This window comes from Furipterus horrens, unplaced genomic scaffold, assembly GCF_987537825.1.
Source record: "Furipterus horrens unplaced genomic scaffold, mFurHor1.1.pri manual_scaffold_4, whole genome shotgun sequence".
Taxonomy (NCBI): domain Eukaryota; kingdom Metazoa; phylum Chordata; class Mammalia; order Chiroptera; family Furipteridae; genus Furipterus; species Furipterus horrens.
The window spans coordinates 62,985,394-63,002,566 of record NW_028327174.1 but is presented as its reverse complement, the minus strand read 5'-3'; the positions used below and the strand labels follow the sequence as shown (position 1 = coordinate 63,002,566).

General features: G+C 36.5%; 1 protein-coding gene and 1 pseudogene across 4 annotated transcripts in view; one reads left to right on the top strand and one right to left on the bottom strand.

Annotated features, from left to right (window-relative positions):
• MSRB3 (methionine sulfoxide reductase B3) overlaps nucleotides 1-17,173 on the bottom strand; it is a 273,055-nt gene that overhangs the window by 190,224 nt on the left and 65,658 nt on the right. The gene's annotated exons all lie outside the window — the stretch shown is intronic.
• Nucleotides 6,328-8,014, top strand: LOC150012094 (spermine synthase pseudogene; annotated as a pseudogene).

The window sequence follows — 17,173 nt, the reverse complement described above, 5'->3', positions numbered from 1 at the left end:
CTCTCCAAACCCATAACCTCAGTCAATTCATGAGAAAAACATTTTATTTTATTTATTTTTTTTTCCAGGATTGCCTTGCATTTTATTTATTTTTTTTTTATTTTTTCAGATTTAATGTGTTTTATTGATTAAAATATTACATTTGTGCCAATTTCCCTTCCCTCTGCTCCCCTCCACCCGGTGGCCCCCCTCCCTCCAGTTGTCCCCCCCCTTTTAGATTATGTCCATTAGTTGTGCATACAGTTCCTCCCAACCTCTCTCCGTCTATTCCATTCCCTCCTACCTTGATCCCGAATTCCTATATCATCTCCCTCCCTTTCCCCATTCCCCCTCCCTGTTGACCTCCCCACAATATGCTTCCCGTACCCACAGTTCCTTTTCCACTCTCGTTGCCTATTTAGTTTGCCTTTGTTTCATCTCCCTAGCTTCTGTTTTTTTTTAAACCAGTCCCTTTAACATCTCATATAACAGTGGTTTGGATCTAATGAACTCTTTCAGTTTTATTTTGTCCTGGAAACACTTTCTCTGTCCTTCTATTCTGAATGACAATTTCGCTGGGTAGAGTATTCGTGGTTGTAGGTTTTGGATTTTCATTACTTTGAATATTTCTTGCCAGTCTCTTCTTGCCTGTAGGGTTTCCCTTGAGAAGTCAGCTGATAGTCTAATTGGGACCCCTTTGTCCATGATTCTTTTCTTCTCTCTTGCTGCTTTTAAGATTCTCTCTTTATCTTTAACTTTTGACATTTTGATTATAATGTGTCTTGGAGTGGTTCTCCCTGGGTCCAGTCTCTTGGGAACTCTCCTTGCTTCCTGGACCTGCAAGTCTATTCCCTTCCCCAAGTCTGGGAAGTTCTCCTTTATTATATTTTCACTCAATTTTTCAAGTTCTAGTTCATCTTCCTCATTCTCTGGCAAACCAATGATTCTTATGTTGGGCCTTTTATAGCTGTCCCAGAGGTTTCTGATCCTTTCATTGTTGCTTCCCATTTCCTCTCGCTGCATTGGTTGACTGCTTGTTCCTTCTCCATATTCCAGTTTGTTGAAATGAACTCTGGATTTTATTTCCTTTCCTTCTGTCTCGTATGCGGTTTTGTTCCTTTCGTTATGAAAGTTTTTCGCTTCTTTCATATCTTTTTCCTGCTCTTTTGTGAATTCTGTAAGCCATCTGTTAACAATGGCCCAGAACTGAGCCTCTGACAGGTTTCTTATCTGTTCATCTGTCAGGTTCTCTATCTGCTGTCTGGTGAGTTGTGTCACCAGGATTTCTATAGTTGTCTGCCTCATTTTGACAGATGTGTTTTGTTTTCTTGGGCCCGCTGTAGGGGGGGCAGTGCCTGTGTACGCGTCACAAATCAGCGACCGGCCGGCGCCTGCCTGTCCGCGACCTATTTCGCAGCCCTGTGGTGCTTTCTTTGGGGGCGGGGGTCCAAGATGGATTCACACAGTTATTCAGCTAGGAGACCGGGATCCGTCCTCCCACCCCCCTGGGCCTCACTGTTCAAGGCGATGCGGCGGCCGCTCTCCCCAGCGCCGGAGTCGCGCACCGGCAGGGTCTTGGCCGCAGCCGGGATTCCTCGCCGGGGTCGCGCACCGCCAGGGGCTTGACGGATCCGGGATTCCTCGCCGCCCGCAGTTGTCCAGGTGCCACCGCAAACAGCACTGCCCTCTTTAACTCTTACCTGCCCAAATGGTACCGCTGGTTTATAACTTCATATGTTGGACTTCCGTGTATTTTTATTTTCTGGAATTTCTAGTTATCCTTTGTTTTGAAGTAGTTGTATTCCTCTCTAGTTGTAGAGGGAGACCTAGCGTGTCCGTCTAAGCCTCCATCTTGGCCGTAAGAGAAAAACATTTTAAAAATACCATCAGAGGGACAGCCTACAAAATACCTGACAATACTCCTCAAAATTGTAAAGGTCATCAAAACTAAGGGAAGACTGAGAAACTGCCAGTCAAGAGAAGCCCAAGGAGACATGATAACTAAATGTAATGTAGTGGCCAGAATATGCCCTGGAACAGATGAAAGACATTAGAAAAGACTAAGGAAATAGGAATAAAGTGTGAACTTTAGCCAATAAAATATATCAGTATTAGTTCATAAATTATAACAAATATATTATAAAAATGTAATATATTATTAATAGGGGAAACTAGATAAGGAAGTATTTGGAACTCTACCATCTTCTCAATTTTTCTGCCAATCTAAAACTGTTCAAAAAATAAAGTCTGTTAAGAAAAAAAAGCCAAAGCAGAGGGACTATCACAGTAGTTTGGGTGAAAGATGACAAAGATGGTGGTGAAGCAGTGGATATGGTGACAAGTCAAATTCAAAATACTTGTATATCCTGAAAGTACACAGCACAAAATGTGGCAGATTAGATGTGGAAAGTGAGGGAAAGAGAATAATCTTGGGTTTTTTGCTCAAGTAACTAGGTAGATAATGAATACTACATTTATTTGGTAAAAAGGGAGGTAGAATGAGAGAAGAATAGGTTTTGTTGCGTCTGAGTCATTTTGCCCCCTCTGTCTATTGCTAATTCCTGATTTATTCTTGTGAGCTGTAGGATCAACAAAGTTTCAAGATGTATGGTCTTACACAGGATCTCAGATTACTATAATTCTCTTAGCTTTTTTTTAATCATAGAAATATTAAAAACCTACTTTAAAACAGAAAAGAATGTAACTGTCTTAAAAGAGATGGTATAAAATGTTTTTTAACCTAATTTGGGGACAAATATTAGTACTAAATCACTGGTTCCCTAGGTCAAATTCAATGATTCTGGAAAAATGTATGATTACAGTGGGGAACACAATTTTCGTTGAGTTAGATCTGACACTTGTCTTCGACTAACTTTTGACATCTGAATCCAAAAATGACCCCAGTTTTTCTCTATCACATCAGCTTTTTAAGATACAGGATACCCTCCCTTTGTCCCAAAAATCATACAAAATGTACAAAGGAAAATAAAGAAAAAATTACCTGAATATACTGTTATTTTATTCATATAAGGGCTATATATTGTTATTGTAAGTCAAATTGTGTATAAGTAGTTAAGTTCTGCTACCAAACATATATATTTAAGTATTTTATCTTTTCAAGTGATAGGCTAGGAAATGCCAAAATGAGATACTTGAAACAGTCTCCTTCAGGTGGCAAAGCTTTAACAAATTTCTTCATGAGACCCAGTTTTATGTGCAGAGGAGGGAATATAATATTCTTTCTGTCAACAAGTGGCTCATGTAGAATGTTTGGATCACCAGGTTTGAGGTCAGATGTTGGAGGCCAATTTGACTCCACCCAATGCTTCCCATGAGCTCTGCTGTCCCACATACACAGAAAACAGGGATACTTGGTATACCCACGTTGCTGACCAAGGAGGAAGCAGACCATTTTAAGGTCAACACAGATGATCCAATCGTGCTTGTGATATTGCAACAGATTAATGACTCTCTTTATGTCTTCATATTCTTCACAAAAACAAACTGAATCACCAAAATAAATTGCCATTGTGAGGACACACTTCAAGCTCTGCTTGGAGCTTTCGATGAACAGTCGCCATTCAGTTGCATTCTAGATGAAATTCCCAATTCCTCCATTAAACCATGTATGTTATGGCAATACACAAAGCCACTGTCACTTCAAAAGTACTGCAGAAATGCACTTTCTCTTGATGGAAAGTAGGATGCCTTCGCTCCTTTTTCAAGCAAGTTTTTCTCGTGCAGTCTTGGTTCTAGCAGTTCTGAAGCCTTTTTGGATAGTCCCAAATCTCATGTCAAATCATTCAACTCATGCTGATCAAATCGCTTATGAACTGAGTCCTCTTCAATTTCAAAATCTTCATTGTTGCTATCACTTAGTTCTTCACCATACTTCTTTTTATTGAAAGAGGACAGTTCAGTGAAAACTGGTGTTGGGATTTCAGCTGAATGAGGTACTGGGCGTATAACTGAGGGTAGACTAGGACATTCTATTTTACATTTATTTTTCTTGTTATATCCTGATGTTTTCACTACACAAGAGTAACAGTTACTTGAATGATCTCTGGGCTCTAGCCAAGCCATAGGTATACCAAATGGCAATTTATCACGTGTTCACTTCATTCACATCTCTAAACTCCTGACACACTATCTGCACACCTTGTGAGGGGCCCAAGATTTATCTTGATCACCAAGTTTTACTTTAAAACATGCTAAATAGGCTTGCCTGACAAATGCACTGCTTGTGCTTTGACTGGGAATGGTGAAACTGCCATAGACATAACAAAACGAATCAGGGTTATTTAGGCATTTACAACAAGAAACAGCAGAGGCAGACATGATCTGAAGGAAAGGAAATAAGTACGTATGTAAATTAAAAAAATAAATTCTGCTCACTCCTTATATACAGACAAGAACTTGGACTGCACTTCAGAATATGATTCACTATACAGAGCAGCACACAACCTCTCACCACACTGTCTCATGCGTAACTGAATAGCCTAGACAAGTATGAACCTGTCACTGGTCTCCAAGGTCATGTCCCACCCCTCCCCACTTGAGGGAGGTTTGCTCTCAGCCAATAGGAGAGCGCTAGTGGTTGCATTAAGATAAGTTGTAGAGAAAAATCTGACATGATAGAAGAAAACTAACTGCAGTTTTAAAATCAGCATGCCTATTTAAGTCTAAAACAGCTGAAAAATTGAACTCAACAGGAATTATGTTAAAAATTGTTCTCCTGTGTTATCCAAATTACATCAAGCTTTTAAAAAGCACAGATTAAAAAGTTTAAAAATTTGTACTTTTAAATTCTCCAGATGATATCAAGTACCAGGACCTGGATGGCATTCCTTTAAAGCAGAGAAAACTTCTCCTATTTAAAATAAGAAAGCATTCTGCCTTTCTCATTATTTCAATTTGTTTACATTAGTAACTCTCAAAGGAACTTTTGCCCAACCAGGAAGTAAAAAATTTCCCAGCACGTTGTGGAAACTTCCACATTCATAAGTTATTATTCATCACCTTTTGGGGGAGCACCGACTAAATACCGAACAACTAAAAATCTGTCAGAAAAGGCCCAGTCCCTAGGCAAAAAATAATAATAATACATTTGCACTTTCTTGGTGAACTTATTAAAAACATTTGATTTTATAGTTATTGTTTCTGGCTACATGAGTCAAATGATAAAACCTAAGGTTCCATGAATTACTTTGCAGCAAATTACCTGGAAAGATTCATCACTAAGATGTGTTTTGTATGGTCAGTAAACTTACACTCCATTAAACCTCCAAGGAAAAATAAAACGAAAGAGAAAGATTCAGTATCAAGAAGCTGTCCCTCAAATCTGGAAATCATGAAAAGAACGTCACTAGATGATTTGAACTTACACTAAGTCATAGTCAATCAAAAGCAGTTATGGAGTGCTCACTACCTGCAAAGAACTCTACCTGAAGGAAGAGATCTTGTTTAAAGTAGCCATAATTCAGCCCATAGAGGTAATAATTTAAGATCAACAGTTTGAACCTCCATCAGGAGCAAATGGGTTCATCCTGAAGGATGCAGGTGTAATTTGGTCAATACTTCTCAGTTTCTAAAATTGAATGGGCCTCTGCAGTTTGTGTAAATTCCACCTTCTGGGTGGTCTTCCAGAGCAGTCTCAAAGAGGGCACATCACAGAGGTACTGAAGTTAATTTATGCTCATGTAGACTATGAGTCATGCAGCTGCCATTAACACTATATACTGAAGTGAGTCCATAGAAGTAAAATGGAAAATCACCAGCAGCATAAAGCCAACTTTCCTTAGAGGAGAAAAATTGCAACTAGAATGACCACTGGAAAACAAATCAAGACACAAATGAACAAAAGTGTCGTTTGTTCCAAGTATAATGCAAAATAATAAAAATGAATTATAAATAGCAGAAGGAATCATGAGTTACAGTCAGCTGATCCATGATCATAAAATATAGGAATGATAAACTGAACAGTTACCTCGTTTGACTTTAATTGACTCCCCATTCTCTGTCTACCTACTTGTGGTGGTATGACACAGTAAACAATGCTCAAATAGTGGAAACAGCGACAACACTGCTAAGAGGTGCCGTTTGTTAAACTCCCACTCTATGGCAAACCCACTTACAAGAAAGGAACCTAGCTAATTCCAAAACATTAAGATTTTAAAACCCATCTCACAGATGGACAATTATTAATCTAAAAAATCTTTTACTTATCTCCCAGAAAGAAAAAAAGTTATTCTTCTTTCCTAGAGCTTATTCTACTTGTTCTTTAAATCCCTTTTCCCTCATTTCTAATACCTTTCTTCAATTTATCAAAAAAAAAAATCAAACCCTCGGCCTCCCTGGCGCGGCGCAGTCCCCGCCGGCCACAGGCTGACCCACTGCGCGGTCCCCCAGTTTCCCCGCGGCCGCCTCCCCCAGGCATGGCCCAGGGCCTCGCCTCACTATGGCAGCAGCACGGCACAGCACGTTCGACTTCATGCTCGGCGCCAAAGATGATGGTGAGACCATCCTAAAAGGCCTCCAGTCCATTTTCCAGGAGCAGGGAATGACAGAGTCGGTGCATACCTGGCAGGACCATGGCTATTTAGCAACCTACATCAACAAAAATGGCAGCTTTGCCAATTTGAGAATTTACCCACATGGATTGGTGTTGCTGGACCTTCAGAGTTATGATGGTGATGCGGAAGGCAAAGAAGTTGACAGTCTTTTGAACAAAGTAGAAGAAAGAATGAAAGAATTGTGTCAGGACAGTACTAGGCGGGTGAAGCGGTTACCACCCATAGTTCGAGGAGGGGCCATTGATAGGTACTGGCCCACTGCTGATGGCCGCCTGGTTGAATACGACATAGATGAAGTGGTGTATGATAAAGATTCACCTTATCAGAACATTAAAATTCTGCACTCGAAGCAGTTTGGAAATATTCTCATCCTTAGTGGGGATGTTAATCTGGCAGAGAGTGATTTGGCATATACCCGGGCCATCATGGGCAGTGGCAAAGAAGATTACACTGGCAAAGACGTGCTGATCCTGGGAGGTGGAGATGGGGGCATTTTATGTGAAATAGTCAAACTGAAACCAAAGATGGTCACCATGGTAGAGATTGACCAAATGGTGATTGATGGATGTAAGAAATACATGCGAAAAACGTGTGGTGACGTCTTAGACAATCTTAAAGGAGACTGCTATCAGGTTCTAGTAGAGGACTGTATTCCAGTACTGAAGAGGTACGCCAAAGAAGGGAGAGAGTTTGATTATGTGATTAATGATTTGACAGCTGTCCCAATCTCCACATCTCCGGAGGAAGATTCCACATAGGAGTTTCTCAGACTGATTCTTGACCTCTCCATGAAAGTACTGAAACAGGACGGGAAATATTTTACACAGGGGAACTGTGTCAATTTGACAGAAGCCCTGTCACTCTATGAAGAACAGCTTGGGCACCTGTATTGTCCTGTGGAATTCTCAAAGGAGATCGTCTGTGTCCCTTCATACTTGGAATTGTGGGTATTTTACACTGTTTGGAAGAAAGCTGAACCTTGAAGATCAGTATTCCCTAATTGTGTGTGCTTACAAATAGCCTTCCTGACCATCACATGCTGTACATGACATCAAGACAAGTCAGGCAATTGATTGTGAATTCCTTCCAAGTTTTCTTTTTTAATTATTATTTTTAATTTAAAAAAGCAAATGGAAATGTATATTTTGACAAACTAGGGTGTTATTTTTTGAAAGTCAGCTGAAGGATGACTAGATAGCATAGCAAAGGCTGCTCAATGCACTGAACCCCTAGAATGTGATTTTCGTTACTTTTTTCCCCGTGTGGGCTGTTTTTGTTTTTATTTTGGTAGACTTTGAATTTGGTTGTTTGGAAGAATGAACATCATTGTTTTGTTCTGGAGGGCAGTTCTTGATGGCGTTTCTTTTCCCCAAAATTAATCGACTTAGATAATTAAAATTTGGTGCTTACATCAAAGTTAAAAAACGAGTTAGCAATGCTTTGATTAAAATTACAAATGAGAAAAAAAAAAATCAACTTTTGCCTTGAGTTTGCTTTCCCTCCAATTCTAAGGGGTTCACCTCACCACTTCTATTTTAACTATAGTGACATAACTAGGATGATTGTGTTTTCAGGGATTTTTCTAATTTCCAGTATGTTATCACATTATTTCCCTTTCAGCTTATGGTTTGAAAAGATGAGATTGTATCCTAAAATCTTCACAGTCTGACTTTCACTACTACTGCTATTGAAATTGTTCTCTAAACTTGCCAAACCCAACTACTGGATCTTACTTTTTTGAGTCTCTGCAGCATTACATAATCTTCTAGTTCATGCTTTCCATGATACTGATATATCTCACTTTGGCCTTTGTACTATAACAGGCTTCATATATAGTTCCCTGTATCTTCTTCTTTAGTATTTCCCAATGTGTGTTATCAATAGCATTAGCCTCACAGTATGTTCCTCAATTAAGAAAAGATTTGTGGTCAAAAGTTTTCAGAAATGCTACATATATCATTCTACTACTGGAGCTCTATATCAGTGAATTGTGTGCACTGCTTGATTTTCACGATAAAGCAATCATTGACTTACTTTAACTGAATGTTTTCCAATAAGTAATCCTGTGTTTTACTAGTCCACAGAATTTTTTTTTTAATCAGCACATATTAAAGTGTCATGGAACTAGTATTATGTAGAAGTAGTAGTTTGATGAAACAAATATTTAGAGTAACACACTGGGAAATATTGACGTATCTGAAAATTTAGGTTAAAACCTGAAATCTACCAGGCTTCCAACCTGAATTTATCATCTTTTCTCCCAAGCCAGGTTTGTAACATCAAATTAATCATTAGTAACAGCTTTTTCACCACTCTCACATTCAGACAGTTGATAAATCTTTTCAGCTCTTACTGTATTGTCTATAGAGTTTGTTTCCTTCCTTACGTGGATATGGACATCACCCTAAGGCCAGTCTTCCTTAAGCCTCCTCTAAACCTATGATAACCAAATATAAGAATTAGGGGAGAACCTTAAAAACAAGGAAAACAATTCTCAGCTCCACCACAATCTTGTTAAATAAGAATTTGGGGGGGCATGGAGAGGAGGCTTGGAATTTATGAGCCTAAAATACAGTTAGATTTGCAAACTGCCAAACTAGTCCATGAAGCCTCTATGACTTTTCTCCCCTACCCCCATCCCAACCTAAGCATTATAGGTTCTTTTCCTCATCGCCTCCTATTCTTCTTCATTTTTTTTTTTTAGTTTTTAGAAAGGTTTATTTATTTTTATTTTTTTATTATTGTTATCCTATTACAGTTGTCCCAATTTTAATTTTTTCCCCTTTGCCCTCCTCCACCCTGTCCACCACCTCCACCTGGCTCCCACAGTCAATCCCCACACCATTGACTGGAGATACTATTATGCTAAGTGAAATAAGTCAGTTGGTGAAAGACATCTCATCTTGAAGTGACATGGTTTTAAGTCTCCTCACCATAAGTTGCTCTTCTCTGAATGTGGTGCATTTTTTCTATAAGCCTTTTAAAGTAAGGGTCTTGTACTGAAACTCAGGGCACTCTGGATATAGGCTGGTCAATTTGTAAGTCTGCAGGACTATCAATTACCTATTACTGTCTTCAGGGTTTCTCCCGACCAGCCTTGATGGTGGACAAGTAAAATCATCTTCCTCTCTATTCCACCCTCCTGCAGCGAATTACTAGTCATTCTCAGCATCGATCTGTGGTAACCACTAAAATGTGAATCAAACGGCAAACAGACAAAACTTCCCAAAATTTTAAAACATTCCTTAATTGACCTTTTGGTCTCTGTTCTAAATAAACAGCATGACTCCCTTTCTCTAATGAACTTTAGTTCTGAAAGTTGGAAGTTATGCCAGTCCTTACAATGTTTTAGTATCAGTGGTTCACTTTTACACTGTTTTATCCAAAAACAAAATATTTCAATGTTATTTATTTAATCCTCTCAAAAGTTCTTGTGGCATGGGTATTATCCTTACAAATGAGAAAATTAAGGCTCATAGAGGTTAAGTAGCCATTCAAAGTCCCACACAATAAGTGAGAAAGTTGTGACTTTAACCTCACATGTCTTATATGTTAATCATAGCTTTCTCCACTTTAAAATCCAGTATAGTCACTTGGCCATCATCAGAAAATTAGCACCAATTAACACCAGAGTGTGATAGGTACCAGATGGTGAATTACTCAGCAAAAAGAATAATCAGCCAAAATACGGGGAGGCATTATAACATAATATAGGAGCTGACAAGCAGTTCCTGTGGGGACAGGCAGACCTGAATGTGTCCTAGCTCCATATCTTACTGCTAGTGTTACCTTCTGTAAATGGCATAACCGTTGTGAGCTTTGATTTTCTGTTATAAAGAATAAAAGAGAAGCCCTGGCTGCTGTGGCTCAGTGGATTGAGTGTCAGCCTGCGAGCCAAGTGTCGCTGGTTCGATTCCCATTCAGGGCACATGATTAAATTGCATGTCAGGTCCCCAGTTGGGGGCGCAAGTGAGAGGCAACCACACAGTGATGTTTCTCTCCTTTTCTTTCTCCTTTCCCCTCTCTCTAAAAATAAACAAACAAACAAACAAACTTTAAAAAGAAAAAAAGAATAAAAGAGATAATTTTCTTTGAAGTATTTAACATAATGCCTGGTACATGGTAAGTTCTCAATCAATGTTTTTGTTTTTAATCCCTAATTTAAACATGATAAGCAGTATATTAAAATGTCTGGAAATAAATAAAAGTCTTCTGACTTTAGTGTCTCATTCTTCATCAATTATCTCCAGGTGTCTGGGTATAGAATTATATGAAAATTATAGAAAGATGGAAGATAATCATGAGGAGAGAAGAAATTTGAAATGCTGCTTGAAGTGGAGGCCAAAAGAAAGTAGATAAATAAAAGGATTGAGCTATATCTAACCACTCAGTGGCCACCTTATCACTATAATCAGTCACTTAGGGGTAAAAGAAATAAAAGAAAGGAAGAGCAACAACTTAGAAGGCAGTGGGTAAAGTATCTACATGGGATGTGAGTATATCATAAACAGATGAATTTGGGCTCTCAAAAATAAATTTGGAATTACATTCCATTTTATTCTTTCAAATTACCACTAGGAAAAGATAAATTTGAGGATAGAAAGGTGATGTTTTAAGTAAATTTTTAAGATAAATTGTTCAGTGTTAGTAACACAGTGAGTAAAGGTAATATTAAAAGTAATATTAAATATTTTTCTTATTACCCAAAAATACATGTTCATCTTTCAAAAAACTAAAAAGAACAGATAAACAAAACAAAAAGGAAAAAAAATCATGTACAATATAACAACCCAGAGATAATTACTGTTAATATTTGGTACATAACCTTCTAAACTTTTTTCTGTTTAGATATTTATAGATATGTGTATTTTACAAATATGAGGTCATATGTAATTGTTGTTTTGTAAATTTTTAAATGTTTTTAATTATTTCCAGATCATTATTCTTTTGCAATATTATTTGAACTGCCGTATGTATTTTCACTAGAGATAGTTCTTTTAACTAGACACCTATTTTGGATATTTATTTTTGCTATCATAAAAAGAATGATTAAAATCATTTGTAGCTTCATCTTTGTGTATAAACATAATTTTAGCATTAATTCCTAGAAGTCATTTGCTACACCAAAGGCATGCAAAATTTTAAGACTTTTGACATACTTATTAAACTGTCATCCAGAAAGTTACTACTGATTCACACACTACCAAGCAGCATTTTTAAGGCTAATTTCCCAAACAACCAATACTATATTTGTTGATATTGAAAATGTTCAGTCATCCATAAAAGGACACGTTGTTTACATATCTTGGCTGCTGTGAATAATGGATGCATATATCTTTATGAATAGGAGTTTTGATATTTTTCAGGTAGATACGCAGAAGGGGGATTGCTGGGTCATATGGTAGTTCTATTCTTAATTGTTTGAGCAACCTCCATACTATTATCCATAATCACTACACCACTTTACATTCCCACCAACAGTATGGGAGGGTTCCCTTTTTCTGCAAATCCTCTCCAACACATATTTGTTGTCTTAATTGATAATAGTCATTCTAACAGGTGCAAGGTGGTATCTCATGGTGGTTTTGATTTTCATTTACCTTATAATTAGTAATGTCGAGCATCCTTTCATATATCTGTTGGCCATTTGTATGTCTTCCTTGGAAAAGTGTCTCTTCAGGTCTTCAGCCCATTTTTAAATCAAATTGTTGGTTTTCTTGTTATTGTTATTGTTGTTGAGTCGTATGAGTTCTATATATATTTTGCTACTAGCTCTTGTGGAAGGTATCATTTGTAAATATATTCTCCCAGTCAGTCGATTGCCTTTATTTTTCTGGATGGTTTCTTTTGCCATGCAGAAGCTTTTTAGTTTGATGTAGTCCCATTTCTTTATTTTTGCTTTTATTTTCCTTGCCTTTGGGGTCAAGTTCACAAAAAAAATGTATGATTGGATAAAGATGATGTGGTACATATATATACAATGGAATATTACTCATCCATAAATAAGATAAAATACTGTCATTTTCATCAACATAAATGGATCCTGAGAGTATTATGCTAAGTGAAATAAGATGAAGAAGGACAATAACTGTATAATTGCACTCATATGTGGGATATAAAACAAAAAGCAACAAACAAAAAAGACAAAGTCATAAAAGCAGAAAACAGAATGGTGGTTACCAAAGTGGAAGGGAGGTGGGGAGAGAACAAAAAGGATAAAGGGGATCAACTATATGGTGACAGAAGGACTAGGCTTCAGGTGGTGGATACATAATGGAGTATACAGATGTCATAAAGTTGTACACCTGAAATTTATATAATGTTATTAACCAATGTTGCCCCAATAAATTTAATTTAAAAATAAATAAAAACAGTAAAGAAACAAGAAAAGAAAATGCTCACTAATTTGGTAGGTAAAAAAACTATTCCTTCTTTTACTTCATTTTTTATTACTAAGAAGTAAAAGATTTTCCCATATGCTCATTGATTATATTTCTCATTTTGGAAAGTATTTGCTTGTATCTTCTGTTTTCTTCCCGGTATTTGTCTTTCTCAATTTACTTAAGTATTAATCTATCACATGGTTACATATTTTTTTCCAAGTTTGCCATTTTTTAAAGTGTTTCTGATGTACAGAAATGTAAAATATTTAGGTAATCCAACCTAATAATTTTTTTTCTTCTTGATTTCCTTGGAGTCATGTTTAGAAAGGCTTACCTCAGCCAATGTTATACAAATTTTAAGACTTGTATAATCTTATTGTTAATACTTTAAATTTTTATTTAACCTAGACTTTATTGGGGTATAAGATACTGTTGTCAGATATTGAGTGTAGGATCTAAATTTATACTTTTAATATTTAGTTGGCTGCCCCAACACTATGTATAGTACTTCATTGATCCTACTGGACACTTTTTATTTTAACATATTAACATCTCTGAAACCTGAATGTGTCTGTAACCAATAAATAGTATTTCACAATTTAGTTGGCAGTTTTTGTCCTTAGTGTTATTTGAAGTAATAATAAATCCTTTAATCAGAGAATTCAGGTCAAGATGGAGGTGTAGTAAACATGTTTCGCCTCCTTACACAATCACAGAAAGAATTACAGTTAGACCTGAAAACAAATAACACTGAGAACCAACATAAATTGGAGCTGTATGGAAGTCCAACAACCAAGAATTTAAAGAAGCTACATTCATCCAGATGGATGCCTTTTCTACAATAGGCCATGCTACTAAGACAGAGAGTCAAAGCAGCTCTATTTAACACACCGAAAAACACAGGAAGGCCACCAAATTGAGGAAACAAAGAAATATGGCCCAAATAAAAGAAAAGAACAAAATCCCAGAAAAAGAACTACACAAAACAGAGACAACCAACCTGTCAGAGACAGAGTTCAAAGCACTGGTGATCAGTATGCTCAAAGAACTCATTGACTACAGCAACAACATAAAAAAGACCCAGGAAGAAATTATGGTTACACTAAGTGAAATAAAGAAAAATCTACAGGGAACAAACAGTGGAGGGGATGAAGCCAGGATTCAAATCAATGATTTGGAGCATAAAGAAGAAATAAACAGTCAACCAGAACAATAAGAAGAAAAAGGAATTCAGAGAAAAGAGGATAGTACAAGGTGCCTCTGGCACATCTCCAAACATACCAACATCTGAATCATAAGGATGCCAGAAGGAGAAAGAAAGAGCAAGAAATTGAAAACTTATTTGAAAAAATAATGAGAGAAAACTTCCCTAATTTGGTGAAGGAAGTAGACATACAAGTCCACGAAAAACAGAGAGTCCCAAACAAGTTGGACCCAAAGAGGACCACACCAAGACACATCATAATTAAAATGCTAAAGGTTGAAGATAGAGAGAATCTTAAAAGCAGCAAGAGAAAAGAAGAAAGTTGCCTACAAAGGAGTTCCCATGAGACTCAGCTGATTTCTCAAAAGAAACTTTGCAGGCAAGAAGAGACTGTCAAGAAGTATTCAAAGATATGGAGACCATTTGGAGGGTTATCAGCTGGGAGGGGGAAGTGGGAGAATGGGGGAAAAGGTGCAGGGATTAAGAAGCATAATTAGTAGGTACAAAATAGACAGAGGGATGTTAAGAATAGTATAGGAAATGGAGAAGCCAAAGTACTTATGCACAACCCATGGACATGAATTAAGGGTGGGGATTGCTGGAGGGAACGGGGGTATGGGCAGAGGGAGAATAGGGGAGAAGTTGGGACAACTGTAATAGCACAAGCAATAAAATATATTTACAAAAAATAAAAAATAAATAATTTAATCAAGGCTTCTTATATTCGGTAAAACAATATTTACTTTTATTCCTATTAAGAATCTTTAAAATTAAACAATGCATTTTGAATTTTTATAAAATCTCTTAGGAGAATTCAAAAATGATATGTTTTTCTGAAATGTCCCTGTATGAACTATTTGTATATTCCTAAAATAAACCCTAGCTTGTCATGGCATATTATTCTTCCAACACAGAGTTACATTCCTGTTATTAATATTTTATTTAAGATCTTTACATCTATTTTCATAAATCAGATTGGTCTATCATTTTTCTTTCACTGTAATGTCTTTGTCAGACCTTGGTTTTATAAGTATTTTATATTTGTCAAAGGAATTTAATAGACTTCCATCTATTTCCTGTAATTGACACAGTTTGTAATAGCATAGAAATAATTTTTTTCTTTGTTTCTGTAAAAGTCCAAACTGGTTTGTGATAACTCTCGATTTCTTCTAGGGTTACTGCCAATTCAAGTATTACAACCATTCTTTAGTCATATTTTGTATTTTATTCTTAGAAATTTATACTGAGATTTTTAATTTAATAGAATAGTATTATACACCATATTCTTTTACATTAAAATTTTTTCCATATCTTTGGTTATTTATCCCATTCTTATTCCTAGTGTTTTAAACCTATGTTTTCTTCCTCCCTTTGTCTCTTGATTAGACTTGACAGAAATGTTCAACTTTACTGGTCTTTTTGAAGATCATCCTCTTGGATTTATTTAACAGTTCTCCTCTTTTATTTTTCAAGTTATTTTAGCTGAGTGCTTTTAAGATTTTTCTCCTTCCTTTTGATTTTCATCAGATTTACTGTGATGTGCCTATAAATATTTTTCTTTGTATTCATGCTGTTTTAGATTTGTAGCACTTGTTGAATCTGTAACTTTAGTTTTTTTTCTCAGTTTGGGAAAATTCTTGCTATTATCTCTTCAAATATTACTTCTTTCTGATTATCTTCTTCTTTCCTTCCTGTGGTTCTAACATGTTCCACGTGAAATTGTATATCTTGTATTATCTTTTCAAAAAAAATTTTAACTCTTAGCTTCAATCTGGATATTTTCTACTGACCAGTTTTTCTGTTCACTAATCCTGCCTCTTCTACATCTAACATGCTGTTAAACTCGTCTCTTGTGTTTCTATTTTTATTATTTATTTTTTCAGCTCCCGAACTATTTTGTTCTTTATAATAGATACTAATTCTCTGATGAAATTCTCCATCTTGTCATCTATTTTCTTGAAAATATTAATCACAGTTATTTTTAAATCTGTGTCTGATGACTTAAATATCTGGATATATGAACCATCTATAGACCTGTTTCTTTTGTCTGTTTATTTCCCCTGGTCCTTTACTTTGGTGTACTTGATAATTTTTGATATTGTATGTGAAAAATTAGACTCGGGGTGATGTCATCTTCTGCAGAGGGCTCATCCTATCCTCTGATAGGCAAGTAGGGTGGGGAGGAGAAAGGGAAGATTAATTAGAGACTGAGCTAACTTGAGGCTTGGCTGCAGTTTTTGATAAATCTGGTCTACCCTTGGTTTGTCCCCATTACAATGATGTGCTGATACTCAAGAGAACCTATTGTTAAAATTTTGGGAACTTTGGGAGCCAATTACTAAACATAGGCATTATTAAAAATGAATTACACAAAATATATATTCTGCTGCTTTTGGATGAAATGCTTTGAAGATTTCAATAAAATCCATCTGATCTAGTGTGTCATTTTTTTTTTAAATGAATTACACAAACTAATAAATAAATTAAAGATAATACTCACCACTTATAAATGTTAAACTAAATTTAACTATTGTCTATGTTATTTACATCCACTGTATTGGTATTACAGAAATACTACATAATGATATTACTACACATCTTTTCCCAACTCCACATCCAGTGATGCCACATTTGTAGCTTGATATAGTCCATGATGGAAGTATTTGCACCACAGGAACCAAAAACACTACAAATCAGAGCTTGATTAACTGCTCTGTTGATTATCTACATCAATTGTTCTCAACTGGAGGTAATTTTGCCCCCCAGGGGGTATTTGAAAATATCTGAAGAAATTGAAGAAATTTTTGTCACAACTGGGGGGTCAAGAGACAGGTGCCACTGATATCTAGTGGTTAGAATTTAGGAAGGATCCTAAATATCTTACAGTGTATAGGACATCCTCCTACAACAAAGAATTATCCAGTCCAGATGTCAATTGTGTTGAAATTAAGACATTCTGGTCTGTTGGCATCATTGCTTCTGAATGTCTGGAATCCTTCTCTCTCTTCCCATGCCTAGAATTGGCAAATGCCTTC